Source organism: Oncorhynchus gorbuscha, unplaced genomic scaffold (assembly GCF_021184085.1).
Source record: "Oncorhynchus gorbuscha isolate QuinsamMale2020 ecotype Even-year unplaced genomic scaffold, OgorEven_v1.0 Un_scaffold_5407, whole genome shotgun sequence".
NCBI classification, from domain to species: Eukaryota; Metazoa; Chordata; class Actinopteri; order Salmoniformes; family Salmonidae; genus Oncorhynchus; species Oncorhynchus gorbuscha.
Window position 1 is genome coordinate 8,261 of NW_025749216.1, and position 18,321 is coordinate 26,581.

The 18,321-nt window shown below is 42.2% G+C and overlaps 1 pseudogene; it reads right to left on the reverse strand.

Annotated features, from left to right (window-relative positions):
* Nucleotides 1–2,866: 2,866 nt before the first annotated feature.
* On the reverse strand, nt 2,867–11,148 carry LOC124029074 (annotated as a pseudogene).
* Between the last annotated feature and the right edge of the window lie 7,173 nt (nt 11,149–18,321).

Consider the following 18,321-nt stretch of genomic DNA (forward strand, 5'->3'; position numbering starts at 1 on the left):
GAAATGAAAAAACGTGTGCAAGCAAGGGGGTCTACATATCTGACTCAGTTACACCAGCTCTGTCAGGAGTAATGGGCCAGAATTCATCCAACATATTGTGGGAAGTTCGTGGAAGGCTATCCTGAAAGGTTTGACCCAAGTTAAACAATTTAAAGGCAATGCTACCAAATACTAATGGAATGCACTTCTGACCCACTGGAAATGTGATGATTTTGTATTTTCTACATTGTATAATAATAGTGAGGACATCAAAACTAAATAACACATATGGAATTGTTACGCACGCCTCTATGAAGAGGGAACGCAACACCCTGCTACAACTAAACTCTCCGTGAAGAGAAAAAGGTATGGACTGTAGGTGCGAGTAAGAATGACAACAGGCAGAATGTGGTACCGTTTACAAGGACTTTATTCTTTACATGGTAATATGGGAAAAAGGGCTGGACGGAACCAAAGCAAAGAAAGTAAATCTCAAAGCCCCCTCTCCTATCTTACCTGCTTAACCAATACTTATCTAATTTAACACCACCTGGTGCCCTAACAAAAATACAGGGGGGTGGTCCGCCCAGGTCTTACCTAGTGTGCCTAGACAATGAATATACTACAGGTATATGTATGCCCGCGGGCCTCTTGCCTAAGCACTCCCTAGGTGCCTTCCCCTTCCCCCCTGGGAACAAATTAAACAGGATATTAAACAATTTCACAAACAAACTAAGAAACAAAGGACATCAAATAAGCTCTACCTGAGCAACAAACTCTGAGACATACCACTTCCAGCAATGAACTCAGCAAAATCAACCTGTTAAAATCTCTGCAATGACCTCCCCCAGCAAAATCTCTAGAAAATCTGCCTCCAGCAAAATCTCTCTGCAATGACCTCCAGCAAAATCTCTAGCAAATCTACCTCCAGCCAATCTCTCTCCTGAGCAAGAACACTGGCTTTTATATAGCTTCAGAATGAATGTGTAACTGGAGACAGCTGCGTCTTGACAAGGGGCGGGGTCAGCCTTCCAATTAGCCATGGAGTCGACCAATCAGCTGCTTGAGGGATTTCAGGAAGCCATTTCCTTAAATAAACACATGCAAATACAAACTACAACACATAAACTGGGGAACGTAACAGGAATCATGTAGTAACCAAAGAAGTTTTAAACAAATAAAAATATATTTCATCTTTTATATTCTTCAATGTACGCACCCCTTGCCTTTGACAACTTTGCATTCTAAATTAATTACTGACAGTACCACAAGCAAATTACCCACAAACCATCACACCTCCTCCGCCATGCTTCATGGTGGGAACCACACATGCTGAGATCATCCGTTCACCTACTCTGCATCTCACAAAGACACAGCGGTTGGAACTAAAAATAAAAAATGTGTACTCCTCAGACCAAAAGACAGATTTTCACGAGTTTAAAGTCCATTGCTCATGTTTTTTTGGCCCAAGCAATTCTCTTCTTCTTATTGGTGACCTTAAGTAGTTGTTTAATGGCAGGAATTTGACCATGAATGCCTGATTCACGCAGTCTCCACTGAACAGTTGATGTTGAGATGTGTTACTTACTTTACTTATTTGGGCTACAATTTCTGAGGCTGGTAAATTTAATGAACTCCTCCTCTGCAGCAGAGGTAACTCTGGGTCTTCCTTTCCTGTGGCGGTCCTCATGAGAGCCAGTTTCATCATAATACTTGATGGTTTTTGCGATTGCACTTGAAGAAACACTCAAAGTTCTTGAAATGTTCTATATTGACTGACCTTCATGTCTTAAAGTATTGATGGACTGTTGTTTCTCTTTGCTTATTTCAGCTGTTCTTGCCATAATATGGACTTGGTCTTTTACCAAATAGGGCTCTCTTCTGTTTACCACCTCTACCTTGTCACAACACAACTGACTGGCTCAAACGTATTAAGAAGGAAAGCAATTCCATAAATGAATTTATAAAAAGGCACACCTATTCATTTAAATGCATTCCAGGTGACTACCTCATGAAGCTGGTTGAGAGAATGACAAGAGTGTGCAAAGCTGTCATCAAGGCTGTCACGACTTCCGCCGAAGTCGGCTCCTCTCCTTGTTTTGGCGGCGTTCGGCGATCAACATCACCGGCTTTCTAGCCATCACCGTTCCATTTTTCATATATGCATTTGTCTTGTCTTGTTTCCATTCACACCTGGTTTTCATTTCCCCAATCAATCTACTTGTATTTAACCCTCTGTGTCCCATCATGTTTTGTGCGTAATTGTTTCATGTTATGTCGTGTTAGTTTACGCGTGTTATGTACTATTTATGTAGTGCTCTCATTTTTGGAACTTTAATAAAAGTGCACCTGTTCATTATACTCTGCTCTCCTGCACCTGACTTTGACTCCAATACACCATTGACAAAGGCAAATGGTATTTAGAAAATAATTTACAAATCTAGTGTCACCTTATTGGGATATACAGTGCAGTCGGAGAGGATTCAGACCCCTTAACTTTTTCCACATTGTGTAACCTTACAGCCTTATTCTGAAATGGATTAAATAAAAAAATTCCCTCATCAATCTACACACAATACCCTAATGACAAAGTGAAAAACAGGTGTTGTAAATCTTTGCAAATGTATTAAAAATAAAAACATAAATATTTACATAAGTATATGCACAAGTATGGGGCCGGCTGATGCACTTCCTTTTCCATTTCTTCTTGCATTCTGAAACTTTTTAGGGTTGACAGGGGAAATTTACCACTGACAAATTGATCATTGATCAACAACAGAAGATACTGTGAAACGGCTGGGGGGTGCAACATCAGTGTTTGGTGGTGAGTTAGGAGGAGAGGGGCTTTTCAGTGTGAGCAACTCCCAGGTCCAACAAGCTCTATCACGTTCTCCCTTCGACAGCCAGAAGGCTGGGTAGAGAGGCTCCAGAAAGTCAGCCTTGTATTTGTGAATGAGGGTCAAGCCGACAGCATTATCCACCCCATAGAAGGCCAGTAGGCCAACAGCTGATTCACATGACCCCAATACGTGTGAACTTCTCCACTTTCCAGAGGCGTCTCCACATCACTGTGCCAGGCAGAGAAGCTGGGCGACGTTCCATTGTAGACACCATGAGAAGTCATTGCCGGTAATGCAGCTGTTGTTCTTGGGCTCTGCGATCAATGCTCTTGTAGGTGAGTCCACGTACGTGCCCTCACCGCTCGCCGTCCACTCAAGTAGTGTCGACCAACATAGAAGCTCTCTGGGCCAGTACCTGGCGCCAGTTCTCAAAGCGCTCAGGGCATCGGGCACGGTGTTGCCAGGGTGTGGTGTTGGTCACCTTCCTGTTTTCCTCCAGTCAGACGCAGGAACTTATGGGCCGTGTCTGCGTCCAAAACTCACAGGCGCAGCATCTGCACAGCGTGAGAGAGAATAACAACAACATAACAGTAATGAGAAAGAATTGCAAAACAGGGATCAACAACTTAGGCAAGGCTAACTTTACACATCCAAAACAACAATACTGCAATAATATATGAGCGCTCAAGTGATTTGAAGGATTGTTTTGCTTCTGTAAGGACCTGAATGGTATAGAAGAGACTTACACTTGGGGAGGTCATCCGGGGCTTTGGGTCTGCACAGTCATGTTCTGTTTTGCTGCGATTGTTTCATGGACTTGGGTTTTTATCCCATCCTGTCTGAAGAGTAGAGAGAGAGAAAAATAACATGTTTTAATGTAAAAAATCACATGGCCAACTTCACTTTTTAACTCCCAGGCATGAATTTTCCATTTGAATGTAGCCATTTTTTCTGCAAGTACAAATATGACATTGTGCATGAAAGAACACATAGTCACTGTAATACTAATCTCCTTCAGGCAACATTTTTTGTCCCTGATGTCTCAAATGTGTGACTCACACGGCTCACAGCTGGACTCCACTCTAGTGACACACAGTCCAAGATTAGACGCTCTCAACTGTTTTTTATCTTTCTGAGACTTCAGTCAACCTGTTGTTACCAGAGCACTACACCTACTGTATGACACACTGTCTGAAGGATTGATCAGGTCTGCAGAGAAGTATGAACACATATGATCTCCCTGCTATCTGGAGCACAAAGCTGAAGTGTTATTCTTTCTCTTGTAACACTGTCACTTCCTGTTTACTTACTCCTTTCTGTATGACCAGGGTGAGGGATGCCGTGGTGTGTTGACCACAGGAGGTTTGTAGAAATTTTAATTTGGGAGAACGTGCTCGTAGTAATGACTGTGCAGAATCAGTGGAATAGTAGCAAAATACATCAAACACATGGTTTCCAGGTTTTTGATGCCATTCCATTCACTCAGTTCTGGACATTATTATGAGCTTCTCCCCTCAGCAGCCTCCCTGTGGTGCTGACCCTTCCCAGCAAAATAAACATAGATCGGGACTTGCTGAGGCTTGCCGCCAGCCGCTATGGCAGTTTTTTCCTTTGCTCGCCAAACGGTGACTGCACTCACCATTTTTGCAGGTCTGTTTGAGTGTCTCTATGTAATTGGACAGCAGCTTCTCACACAGCTCCTGTGTGGAGGTAACAATTACTCGGCTGAAGGAGTTGGAGCTGGTCCATAAGGCCGGGATGTAGAACCCAGATAGGGTAATGTCAGGGCTGTCCTTCTTCCACTTAGAGTACTCATGTAAAACACACACACAGCTTCGTTCACTATTTTGGACCTTGCTAAAATAACGATGAACTGTCATTAATGTCGCCATGCCATACTTATACATCAAGCTGCCTTGCACTACAGAAACAGGAGATAGGTGCATGCCCCTATGGGCTATTCTGGGTTGTCCAAAGCTTACTTTATTTACTTAAACATTAAATTTTACAGCCTTGAAAGAATGTTGGAAACATGGCTTGGGTCCAACTTAGGTTAGTTCTACCTAGTCATGCTTCATGATAAAGCTAATACGTAAGATAGCAGGGCTTACGCAGCACATACAGTGGGGCAAAAAAGTATTTAGTCAGCCACCACTGTGCAAGTTCTCCCACTTAAAAAGATGAGAGGTCTGTAACTTTTTTAAATGCAGAAAATCACATTGTAGGATTTTTAATGAATTCATTTGCAAATTATGGTGGAAAATAAGTATTTGGTCAATAAACCTGTTAGAGACACCTGTTCCCATTTGGGAACGCGCCCCCCCAGCTGAAATGTGGCGCAGGGAACGCAAGAAATATTCCTAAAAATATTTAACCTCCACACATTAACAAGTAAAATAGTTTCAAATGAAAGATAAACAAGTTGTTTATCTACTCAGCAGGTCAGATTTCTAAAATGTTTTACGGCGAAAACATAGCACATATTAATGTCAAACCACCACCGCAGACATAGCTCATTAGCATAGCCAAGTAGGAAAAAATATGCAATCAACAAACGCAGGATTAAAAAAAAAATCATTTCACTAGCCTTTTGAAATCTTCATCAGATGACAGTAATATAACATGTTACACAGTACATTCTTTTTTTTCAATAATATGCTATATATATCCATAAATCTCTGTTTACAATTACGCATCGTTCAAAAAATGCTACTAAAATGTCCTGAGAAATGAAATAGCCCGGCAGATAACGCCAGCTAACAAGGAATACACATCATAAACTTTGACTAAATATGCATGTTTTACATATGTATAGCAAGATACACTTCTTCTAAAATGCAATTGCTGTGTTACATTTAATTTTAACGTTACATTTTGCGTTCACTAGGCTATATTAGAGTCGGCGCTCCACATTAGCATAATGACTCCTCTATCTTGAGTCGACAGAAACCCAAAATTAATACATAAATATTCCCTTACCTTTGCTCGTTCTTCCATCAAACGACCTGAAGGGATTATACTTACCAAACCAGCGTTTAGTTTTCAAGTCTGCGTCTTCGGCCAGTCACTCCACATTTCGGTCTAAATGTACGCAAAAATTGAAGTGGGTGCGCACTAAAACGTTGAAATTATATATTATATGTCGAGTTAACTTGTCAAACTAACTTCATAATCGTTTAACATGTTATAAAGGTGTACAGCAATTTTGAGAACAAACAGAAACACAGGCACCGTTCCAATCGATCTTGGAAAAAAAGAGAGACTTGGACCTCACTGCACACATAAAAGTGACAGGTGATTTTGAGGACTGGGAGCTTACCGCGTGCTCAAACTCTCGCGAGCTGGCGATTCTCACAATGAGAAGCCCCATTGAAAGCTGAGATCACGCTGAACACGTGGAGACTGTTCCTGGCGCTGTAACTGTTTGGGGAGGGTGTTTGTGATGATGTCAAAGGTGGCCCAACTTTTCAGATGAGAAGAGATAGTTTGGGAGAATGCATATTTTGAGAGTTCTGCTTTACATAGAGACAAAATTTAAATGGTTTTAAAAGCTTTAGAGTGGTTTCTATTCAATAACATTTTGTATTTGCATATATTAGCAACTTTTGACAAAAAATAATTATGTTTACTATGGGCAAGCAATTACTCCAGCGGGGGCAGTAGACAGCCCTATCCCTAAAAGGATAACAAAAGTTTCTCAATACTTTGTTATATACCCTTTGTTGGCAATGACAGAGGTCAAACGTTTTCTGTAAGTCTTCACAAGGTTTTCACACACTGTTGCTGGTATTTTGGCCCATTCCTCCATGCAGATCTCCTCTAGAGCAGTGATGTTTTGGGGCTGTTGCTGGGCAACACAGACTTTCAACTACCTCCAAAGATCTATGGGGTTGAGATCTGGAGACTGGAGTTAGGCCACTCAGGACCTTGAAATGCTTCTACGAAGCCACCCTTCATTGCCCCGAGGTGTTTGGGATCATTGTCATGCTGAAAGACCCAGCCACGTTTCATCTTCAATGCCCCTGCTGATGGAAGGAGGTTTTCACTCAAAATCTCACAATACATGGCCCCATTCATTCTTTCCTTTACACGGATCAGTCGTCCTGGTCCCTTTGCAGAAAAACAGCCCCAAAGCATGATGTTTCCACCCCCATGCTTCAGTAGGTATGGTGTTCTTTGGATGCAACCAGCATTCTTTGTACTCCAAACACGCAGTTGAGTTTTTACCAAAAAGTTATATTGCGGTTTCATCTGACCATATGACATTCTCCTAATCTTCTTCTGGATCATCAAATGCTCTAGCAAACTTCAGACGGGCCTGGACATGTACTGGCTTAAGCAGGGGGACACGTCTGGCACTGCAGGATTTGAGTCCCTGGTGGCGTAGTGTGTTACTGATGGTAGGCTTTGTTACTTTGGTCCCAGCTCTCTGCAGGTCATTCACTAGGTCCCCCCCTTGTGGTTCTGGGATATTTGCTCACCGTTCTTGTGATCATTTTGACCCCACGGGGTGAGATCTTGCATGGAGCCCCAGATCAAGGGAGATTATCAGTGGTCTTGTATGTCTTCCATTTCCTAATAATTGCTCCCACAGTTGATTTCTTCAAGCCAAGCTGCTTACCTATTGCAGATTCAGTCTTCCCAGCCTGGTGCAGGTCTGCAATTTTGTTTCTGGTGTCCGTTGACAGCTCTTTGGTCTTGGCCATAGTGGAGTTTGGAGTGTGACTGTTTGAGGTTGTGGACAGGTGTCTTTTATACTGATAACAAGTTCAAACAGGTGCCATTAATACAGGTAACGAGTGGAGGACAGAGGAGCCTCTTAAAGAAGAAGTTACAGGTTTGTGAGAGCCAGAAATCTTGCTTGTTTGTAGGTGACCAAATACTTGTTTTCCACAATAATTTGCAAATAAATTAATAAAAAATCCTACAATGTGATTTTCTGGATATTTTTTCTCATTTTGTCTGTCATAGTTGAAGTGTACCTATGATGAAAATGACAGGCCTCTCTCATCTTTTTAAGTGGGAGAACTTGCACAATTGGTGGCTGACTAAATACTTTTTTGCCTCACTGTACGACATTTCAAGTTTGTGAATGACTACTGAGTCATTTGGCATTGTCACCACAACAATCTCAGAATCCACCAGACCAGAGAAAAACCACCTTACCTGTAGGAAGTCCACCTGAGTCATGTTTCATGATTAAAGTGAATACGTATGATAGCAGCGCTGTGGCTTGAGTTAAGGTTAATGAATAACACTGCTGAGTCACATCACTCCATCACCACAACCTTCTCAGTGTTCATGATTAACCCCCTAACGAGCCTGGGTCTCTGGGCACTGTATGTGCAGCCACTACTTCAAAGCTAACCACCATGAGAACCATGAATGAGTGAATAACACTACCGACACCCTTGGCACTACCTCCATGTCAGTCTCTACCATAAACCATCATAAATCACCAGGCCATGTGAGAACCACCTTACTTGTAGGAAGTCCACGTCGTTCTTGTTCTTCGAGAGCTTTTTCAACTGCTCTTGTGTCTTCTTCAGCTCAGTGCACTTCTGCTCCAGGTGTACCTTGATCCCCTCGGTCTGTCTGAGAGCTTGCTTGTCCTCTCCCTCCAGGATCTCTGTCACCTTTAAGTTTAGCTTCAGGTTTCGGTTTATTTGAAAATCTTGTTTCATATGAAAAAACATACATAAAATATGATGTCATACTATATATTTTTAAAAAGCAGGTAAAATGAATAGATCAGCCTACATATATGCACATTGCATACAACATAGACATATCACTTAATCAATATACAGGGTTACCTCTCTCTGGCCCGCTCCACCGCAGCCTGCAGCTCCATAAACTGGCTGTCAATCACCTCAAGGACCTCCGTCACTGAATTCTAGATGGGGATATGCCAAAGGTGTTTTTAGGTCAGTTGCACAATTGTGTATGTATTATCAGGTATATGGACATAGGGGATAAGGTGACGGCTGATTAGTGTTAGATAGATAGAGATAATAGATTCAATCATAGCCACGGGAAGTACGGGCACCCCTGACAAATCTGAATAATATAAATATATATATATAGTACCAATCAAAAGTTTGGACACACCTACTCCTTCAAGGGTTTTTCAATATTTGTATTACTTTTCTGTGTTGTTTCACCCTCTTGCCAAGAGTGGTGGTGTTTGTCCATCACAAGTCCTGATGTGGACACAGAGGAACTGTGACTCGCTCTACTGCAGTCCCATTGATGGGGTTCGGGGCATGTTCCCTCCTCTGCTTCCTGAAGTCAACAATCAACTCCTTTGTTTAGCTGATGTTGAGGGAGAGGTTGATGTCACGACACCACAATGCCAGTTCACTTACCTCCTCCCTATACAGTAGTCTGACCTGTCATTGTTGGTTATCAGGCCTACAACTATGGTGTCATCAGCAAACTTTGATGCTGATGGAGTTGGTGTCGTGCAGCCATGCAGCTGTGAACAGAGAGTACAGCAGGAGACTGAGACACACCTCGGGGCCCCTTGTGTTAAGAGTCAGTGTGGAGGAGGTTCTTGCCAATCCTTACAGCCCCTGGTCTTCCCGTCAGGAAGTCCAGGAACCGGTTGCAGAGGGTGGTGTTCAGACTCAGAGCTCTATGCTTGGTGTCGAGGTTGGAGGGCACAGTGTTGAATTCTGAACTGTAGTCAAGGAACAGTATTCTCACATAGGTATTCCTCTTGTCCAGATGTGTTATGGTCGTATATCTGTGAATCTGTTGGAGTGCTATGCAAATTGGAGTGGGTCTAGTGTACCTAGCTTGCTGGCCTTGATGTGGACCACACAAACCAGTAGATTCCATTTACTACACATGGGCAAACTTGTTGGGGTGGTGGATCTATAACTGGGGACTTATAGATCGGTTTATAGATAGGTTTCAATAGTGTTTACTGCCTGTGAAAACAGCCTGTGAGAAATTGTGACATGGCTCTGTTTTTGTGTCACTGACTGTGTGGGTTACCTGGAATCTGCAAACACGTCGATGAAGCAATGCTACATAGCACTTTGTTGACAAGACAACAGTCAAATCTATCAGCAGGATTGTCAGGGGTCGTCATAGTCTTAGCCTTTGACATCATCCTTTAAACAGGTAACAAGGACACTGCAGCATACTATACCTCAAAGGAAACCGTGTTGAGTTGGAGTTGGTTGATAGCATTCTCTGCCGCCACTGTCTTCACCATCTCTGTTTGTTTATCTCGTAATTCCCTCTGGCAGGAAAAGGGAGGAAGACAAAGTGAGGAAAATTCAGTGACTGCACACATAGCCACAGCAGTGTTATCACCCTGCAAATATGTCCAATTGTTATGTGACTCTTATCAGCACCTCACAATCCTTTCAAGTTGCACCCACCACTCGCCATTATACGATCTGTTTGTAATGTTATGTAAATAAGTGGCAAGAGAAATTATGAAGAACGACAACAGCTTTTAATTTCATCTGTTTTCTTTATTTACTTTCAACATCAGAAAACATTCCAAAATGTGTCATTCAAGAGTCTTTACTCATTAGAAGAAGAAAAAAATGTAAAACATGGTGAAAATACTTTGTGATGATACTGAAGGTGTACCATTGGCCTCAGACTCGGAGGCCTAACACAGCAATATTACTTACTGTGTTTGACCTCTGAGACGCAGAGGCCTATAGTCTGCCCTGTAGATAATCTATGCATTCTGCATTCTGCAATACTGGATTTGTGACTTTTCTGACACCACTACACTAGGACGGCCCACAGAGACCAGACAGGATACTTGCCACACAGCCCATCTGCGGTCCAATGGAGTAAGGCTCTGGGGTATGCAGTGGACTACCACCATTTGGATTATGCCCCAACCTGGGACCTGTGGGAGCCCCACACCTGACGACAGGACTTATATGGCCCCTCTCCTTTATATGGCCCCTCTCCAGATTGCAGGACTCAGACATTCGATCGGCTGTTGTAGGAGTTGGGGGCATAGAATGCTTTCTTCTCCAAACTGTGGAGGCGGGAAGCCATGATGCATTTCCACCTGCCGTACTCTTGCAGGAGTTCCTGCTACACTACCCACCCTGAATTGTTGGACTTGTCCCCGTCCCTGAGAAACAAGTGGTCGGCCGCAATGTTGGGGAGCTGGTGACAGCCCGCAGAGAGACTTGCAGCCACCCAGGTTCTGCATTGGCAGAGCAGCATGCTCTTCCACCCCTCTCAGCTCTAGAGGTGACCCTGCAGTTCTCCTTCCAGCTTGTAGTCCAGTGGTCACCTGTGCAGGAGCAAGCTCAGCCAGCACCAGTACCAGCTCCTCTACCATGGCCGCTGTTGGCAGCACCAAGGCCAGTCCAGCGACCCCAGGACTACAGACAGTCCAGACGCCTGGGCTGGATCATCGGCCCTGGGGACGACAGCCAGTCCTTACGTTCTGGTGCTCCAGCCAATACTGCAGCCGACGAGAGATATTGCACTCAACCGCTGCCACAACCAGAAACCTAGCCTGTCCCTGCTGATCTAGGGGCCATCCAGCAGCACCTGAAACATTTACTATGCTGCTTTGCGTCACATAAAGAATGTGTTTTTCCTCTCTGTTTCTCTATCAGATTATGTTATTTTTTGAAAGAAATGAAGCTTCCAGACATTTACAAACATGTACCTACAATTGCTTACAGCCATGAGAAGTATTGTGAGATTTCTAGACAACTTACAGAGGCAATTATTAGGCCATTATGTCACGCCTGACCTTATTTCTCTATTTGGTTAGGTCAGTGTGATGTGGGGTGGGCATTCTATGTTTTGTTTTCTATGTTTCTTTATTTCTATGTTTTGGCCGGAGGTATGGTTCTCAATCAGGGACAGCTGTCTATACGTTGTCTCTGATTGGGAATCATACTTAGGTAGCTAACTATTTCACTCCTTTCAGCGTGGGTAGTTAGTCCACATCATAGCACTGAGACTGCACTCCAAGGTGGTAAATTTCATTGTAATGGCAGCAGACCAAGGCTCTGCATCTGTCCTCGTGCTCTTAGACCTTAGTGCTGCTTTGACACCATCGATCATCATATTCTTTTGGAGAGATTAGAAACCTAATTGGTCTACACCATGGTTCTTAAACTTTTCAGCATGTGACCCAAATGAGAAATTCTGTGCTTTCCTGGGACCCAAGTTTAGGAAAATATTCAACTATGTGTAAATATCAGTACATTATATTGCCCTTATGTCTAAAAAAAAATGCAATTTAGACAAAAACGAATAACAATGGCACTTCTTACATACCTGTCTAGGTTGGTACTGTTGCTGTTAAAATACAAGAAATTAAAACTGTATAATTCTAAACTGGAATAAACAGATTGATCACATCACACAGATGTATTTAATTTTTTTTAATTTTACCAGGCAAGTCAGTTAAGAACACATTCTTATTTTTCAATGACGGCCTGGGAACAGTGGGTTAACTGCCTGTTCAGGGGCAGAACAACAGATTTGTACCTATGTAGCTCGGGGTTTGAACTCGCAACCTTCTGATTTACTAGTCCAATGCTCTAACCACTAGTCTACACTGCCACCCCAACAGAACACACACACAGGCTTTTTGATCCTACAATCCTAAGTAACAGTACATATCAATTATCACATGTACATATTACTGTGAGACATTATTGTTGATAGAAAGTCTAGGTTAGAACTGTTGCTGTTAAATACAACACATATATTTTATTCCTGAACTGGAATAAAATGATTGATCACATCACACAGATGTAGACCAGAAAACACACACATACACACAGTCCTAACAAGTGGTTTTTGGACAATGCAATAGTCACGCCCTGACCATAGTAAGCTGTTTATTCTCTATGTTGGTTGGGCGTGATAGTGACTAGGTGGGCCATCTAGGTTTTTTCTATGTCTATGTTGGCCTGATATGGTTCCCAATCAGAGACAGCTGTTTATCGGGGTTGTCTCTGATTGGGGATCATATTTAGGTAGCCATTTCCTCATTTGTGTTTGTGGGATCTTGTCTATGGATAGTTGCCTGTGTGCACCAGTAGCAGCACAGTTCGTTTGTGCGTGTTTGTTTTGGTTGAGTTTGATATTAAAATATGTGGAACTCTACGCTGCGCCTTGGTCTACTCAATACGATGAGCGTGACAGCAATAATAAGGTCATGTTCAGCATTGCCTTTCTGTACTTGAGAACCCTGACTGGATCAGAACATTTACTGCTTTCTCAGTCAGGCAGGAGACCACGTCCTGCTGTAGATGAGCAAACCAGGAGCTGTGAGTGTTTGCCTCCAAAAAAGCATCTTGCTTCAATCAGTTTATTCCAGTTCAGAATAAGAATTATTACTTGTATTTTAACATCAACAGTTCCAACCTGGACTTGTTTTAACAATAATGTATACAGTAAAATGTACAGTAGGCCTGAATTTTCACCTTCATCTGTACTGTTTATCAGTAGCTAGCTAGCTTTCTTCGGCTAATTAGCTATTAGCTGTGTAACTTTGAGGCCAGGGGGATTGTTTGAAGAATCTCACATCTACTACAAGAGAGTACTCCCTATTTCTGCTCATCATCGCCTGTTATAAAGTGACAACAATGCTTTGTTAGTTCACTTTTCCACTTTCAAGCACTGTTTCCTGAAGCATTCTGCCCTGTTCTGAAAGAGCTTCCTGGCTTTAACGTCATGTTGTGGATGTTTGGTCAGGACATTTTTTATTTTGAGAGACTCATTACTGGTACTTCCCACACAAAACACATTGTGGGTGCTCCTCGATTATTTCTCAAAGTGTGTTTGAAAGAGACAAAGTCATCACTGTATTTCGTTTCATGACGATTGAGCTCAGTCAGAACTTGTGGCTAGCATGAGTCCATTTCATGACAGTGGTGGGTGATGTCAGTGGGAATGACAAGTCAGTGGCGCATCGTCTGCTGCTGAACAACAGCACTGCAGCTTGTGGATCAGAGAGTGATCCACAAAAAAGATCCAGGAAAACCACGAAGCACACGTGGGCATCACTCTCTATCTCTCCAATACCGCAGCTACCAAATTGAGCATTAATTAAATAACTATACATTTACGTTGCGACCCATACTTTAAGGAACGCTGGTCTACACAGATAAGTTCTTGCCTGGTTTAGTTATCTGTTGGAAAGATATGTTAGTCTCTGTGGCTGGTTTGTTCTCTGACAAATCAATTGTAAGTTTCAGTGTTTATCAAGGTCTCTGTTTTTGGACCACTATTGTTTTCACTATGTATTCTGCCTCTTGGTGTCATTCGAAAGACAATGTCAACTTTCACTACTATGCGGACTTGACACACAGCTGTACATTTCAATGAAACATGGTGAAGCCCCAAAATTACCTACCCTGGAAGCCTGTGTTTCAGACACAAGGAAGTGGATGGCGGCAAATGTTTTACTTTTAAACTTGGACCAAACAGATAAGATAGTTCCCAAGAAACAAAGATATCTGCAATTGGATCTGACAATTCATCTTGATGGTTGTGATGAAATGCTAAATAAATTGAAGTACCGATTGTTACTCTGGACCTGATCTCTCTTTTGATGAACATATCACAAATATTTCAAGGACAGCTTTTTTTCCATCTTCATAATATTGCATAAAATAAAACTTTGTCAAAGTTATGCAGAAAAGCTCATCCATGCTTTGTCACTTATAGATTAGACTACTGCAATGCTCTACTCTCCAGCTACACAGATAAAGCACTAAATAAGCTTCCGTTAATAGTACTAAACACGGCTGCTGGAATCCTGACTAGAACCAAAAAATGTGCTCATATTACCAGTGCTAGCCTCTCTCCTGTTAAGACTAGGGCTGATTTCAAGGTTATACTGCTAACCTACAAAGAATTACTTGGGCTTGCTCCTACCTATCTCTCTCTGACTTAGTCCTGCCGTACATACCTACACGTACGCTACGGTCACAAGATGCAGGCCTCCTTATTGTCCCTAGAATTTCAAAGCAAACAGCTGTAGGCAGGGCTTTCTCCTATAGAGCTCCATTTTTTTAGCAAAGATCTGCCTATCCATGTGAGAGACGTAGACTCTGTCTCGACCTTTAAGTCATTACTGAAGACTCATCTCTTCAGTAGGTCCTATGATTGAGTGTAGTCTGGCCCAGGGGTGCAAAGGTGAACGGCAAGGCATTGGAGTGACAAACTGCCCTTGCTGTCTCTGCCTGGCCGGCTTCCCTTTCTCCACTGGGATTCTCTGCCTCTGACCCTATTACGGGGGTTGAGTCACTGGCTTACTAGTGCTCTTCCATGTCATCCCTAAGAGGGTTGTCACTTGAGTGGGTTGAGTTACATACGTGATCTTCCTGTCCAGTTTTGAGCCCCTCATGTGGTGGAAGAGATCTAGCTAGTCTCGGACATGCTGTTTTTGACTCTCTCTCTGTTCCTCACCTGCTCTCTGAATGCTCGGCCATGAAAAGCCAACTGGCATTTATTCCTGAGGTACTGACATGATACACCCTGTACAACCACTGTGATTATTATTTGACCCTGCTGGTCGTCAATGAACGTTTGAACATCTTGAACAATCTGGCCTTAAATGGCCATGTACTCTTGTAATCTCCACCCAGCACCGCCAGAAGAGGACAGACCACCCCTTCGGAGCCTGGGCCCTCTCTAGGTTTCTTCCTAGGTTCCTGCATTTCGAGTTTTTCCTAGCCACTGTACTTCTACATCTGCATTGCTTGCTATTTGGGGTTTTAGGTTGGGTTTCTGTATAGCACTTTGTGACATCTGCTAATGTAAATGGGGCTTATAAATGTATTTAACTCAGAAAACAGTGAAAGTAATCCTAGAAGTAAACGTCTATTTTTCAAAAGTATCTAATCTGAGTGAAATATTTTTGCTGGTATAGGTATGTCTATTGGTATGTTATCCTCCTCCCTTACCCAATATTTTAGTTCTCAATGTTTGTTTTATTGGCAAAGCAAAATAAAAATCTAAATATGAGGAACTCCCAGCAGAGCCCCAAGTCCAATGGGTATATCCTCTGGCATGTTGATGTTCTCAGAATCCATAGCCAGAATGATTTTGCAGTGCATGGTGATGAAACAGGTTTCCTGTGTAGGGAGGGTGAAGACTGAATCCAAAAAATAGTAATAATACAGACGATTAAAAAAAACTTTCACATGGTGGTTTTTGTGGTGAATGTGAATGGAAAAAAAACTATTTTGATAATGGTTTTCATACACGTACCATGTCCATAATGTAGATGCCTATGGGATATTAATTGAAGAGGTAAGGGAGGATGGTAAATGTGATCTGCATAACATAACAATACCAATTGACATACCTTTGCATGCCTCCTCATAAGTATACCTGCAGACACAGGCACAAAAGTGTGCAGTTCATCTACATAATACAGCTAGCCTCCAACATATTCTTATAGCTTATATATTCTGACCTCTTTGTTGATTGATATCCATTGAATTGTGTCCATTTTCTGTTTTAGAAAGATTGGCACACATGAGAAAAGATAAATGGTATCATCATAAACATGATGATCAATTTAGATCATACAAGGGACAAACCTTAGCTTAAATTGAGAATATTTAAAGTGCCTCAGTTAAATGCCTGCATCTGCTGTCCTTTCAAATCGAAATGTTTCAGTTGGGCAGTTACATTCCTGCAGAACCCCCACCAACTGAGGTTCCTTGATGAACCCCCACCTCCTATGTGGTTCTTGGAAGAACCTTTTGTGGGGCATTTACAGTGTCAAGAACCTAAGGTTCTTCAAAGAACTTTGAGGCTCTTAGTTGAACCCTTGTCAACCTACATTTTACAGCTAGTTTTTTGTAATCCGTTACTCCCAACCTTGGCTGTGGATGAGATGTGTGATCATTATGAGCACCCTATTAAGGCAACACTTTGAGAAACCTCCCAGTCAGCCGGTAATGAAGCTTTTATTTGCATTTCCACATTCTAGCATGGTGCAGATCTGATTGTGCTGTCTTGCCAACTACCTATGGGTCCTTGTCATGGATGGAGTTAGCAAAGCCAGCACAAACATAACTGGGACAGGTTACTCAACATCTGCACTTGTCTTTCCCTCCCTTCCCCTCAGTAGATTCCTGTTCAGGTCTGAACATGCTCTCATTGCTCTGAAAGAGACCCCGCCCCAGCTTGTTCTAAGAACCAGGAGCAGCCAAAGCCATGACCTCTTTGGGTTTAAACCATTTGTAGATGTATAAATTTCATGTCAAAGGCTGGGCCATCGTTCAGTCAGAATGTAGAACACCTTCTCCGAAGGGAAATTCTATTGTCCTATATTGTCTGTTTGCTGGGAACTCATATCTCACGTCAAAAAACATTACTTACAGCTATTCATCTATTGTCTTATGTTGCGAGACAACAGTTAGAACCCTTGAAGGGAAACTGAGTCAAATCATGTGTCTCAAAAGTTACCGAAATATCTTGTTTTGATGTTCCCTGAGTTAGCATTAAACAGTAACTCAACAAAGATAATTAGATACATCTAGATACATGGCACAAACTGTTGTATAATGTTATGGGTCAGCACAGACAGAAGACGCTGCCTCCTGTTCAATACCACCCTTATTCCATTATGTAGTTCCTCAAAAGAGGCATTTGCTCGGGATGACACAAAGAACATGAGGAATGAGCTGTTGACGAAGAGGAGCTTTCCCCACTCAGTTATACTTTGAGTTTAATTCAGAATGAGCTTATTGCAGCTGCATAGTAAATTACCAAGGATTCAGCTAGTAATTGAGTTGTTGCATGACTATTGTCAAATATTGACTTCTTGGATTGTCATACATTCATATGTTTACTTAAGGAATGGCATAACTCACTGTGCAAATAACAGGTGTGAGCTACACTGTAAAGCCCAACGTGCTGTCATTACTCAGAACTTTTGAGGGAAACCATTGCACATACTATGCATTATCTGAGTACAGTTAAAGTGATTTTGTATTTTTACTCAAACAGATAGTTACTGTTTTGATTTGAATTTGAGTAACGCATCCATGTGCAGGTAGGGTTGCAAAATTCCCAGTTTTTCCAGAAATCCTGGTTGGATATTTTCTGGAAAAGGAAGCAGAAAATATTGGAATTTTGAAAGTCACAGGGATTTTGCAACCCTACTTCCATGCTTGATGTGGCCTGAGGTATGAACTGGGGTACAATTATGCACTTATAACTAAAGGGTACCATTACAGTGACGACCAACCAGTGCTCCCTCACATTGGCTAACCGGACTATCTGCATTGTGTCACGCCACCCACCACCCGCTGTTCAACATATACAGTGCCTTGTGAAAGTATTCGGCCCCCTTGAACTTTGCGACCTTTTGCCACATTTCAGGCTTCAAACATAAAGATATAAAATTGTATTTTTTGTGAAGAATCAACAACAAGTGGGACACAATCATGAAGTGGAACGACATTTATTGGATATTTCAAACTTTTTAACAAATCAAAAACTGAAATTGGGCGTGCAAAAT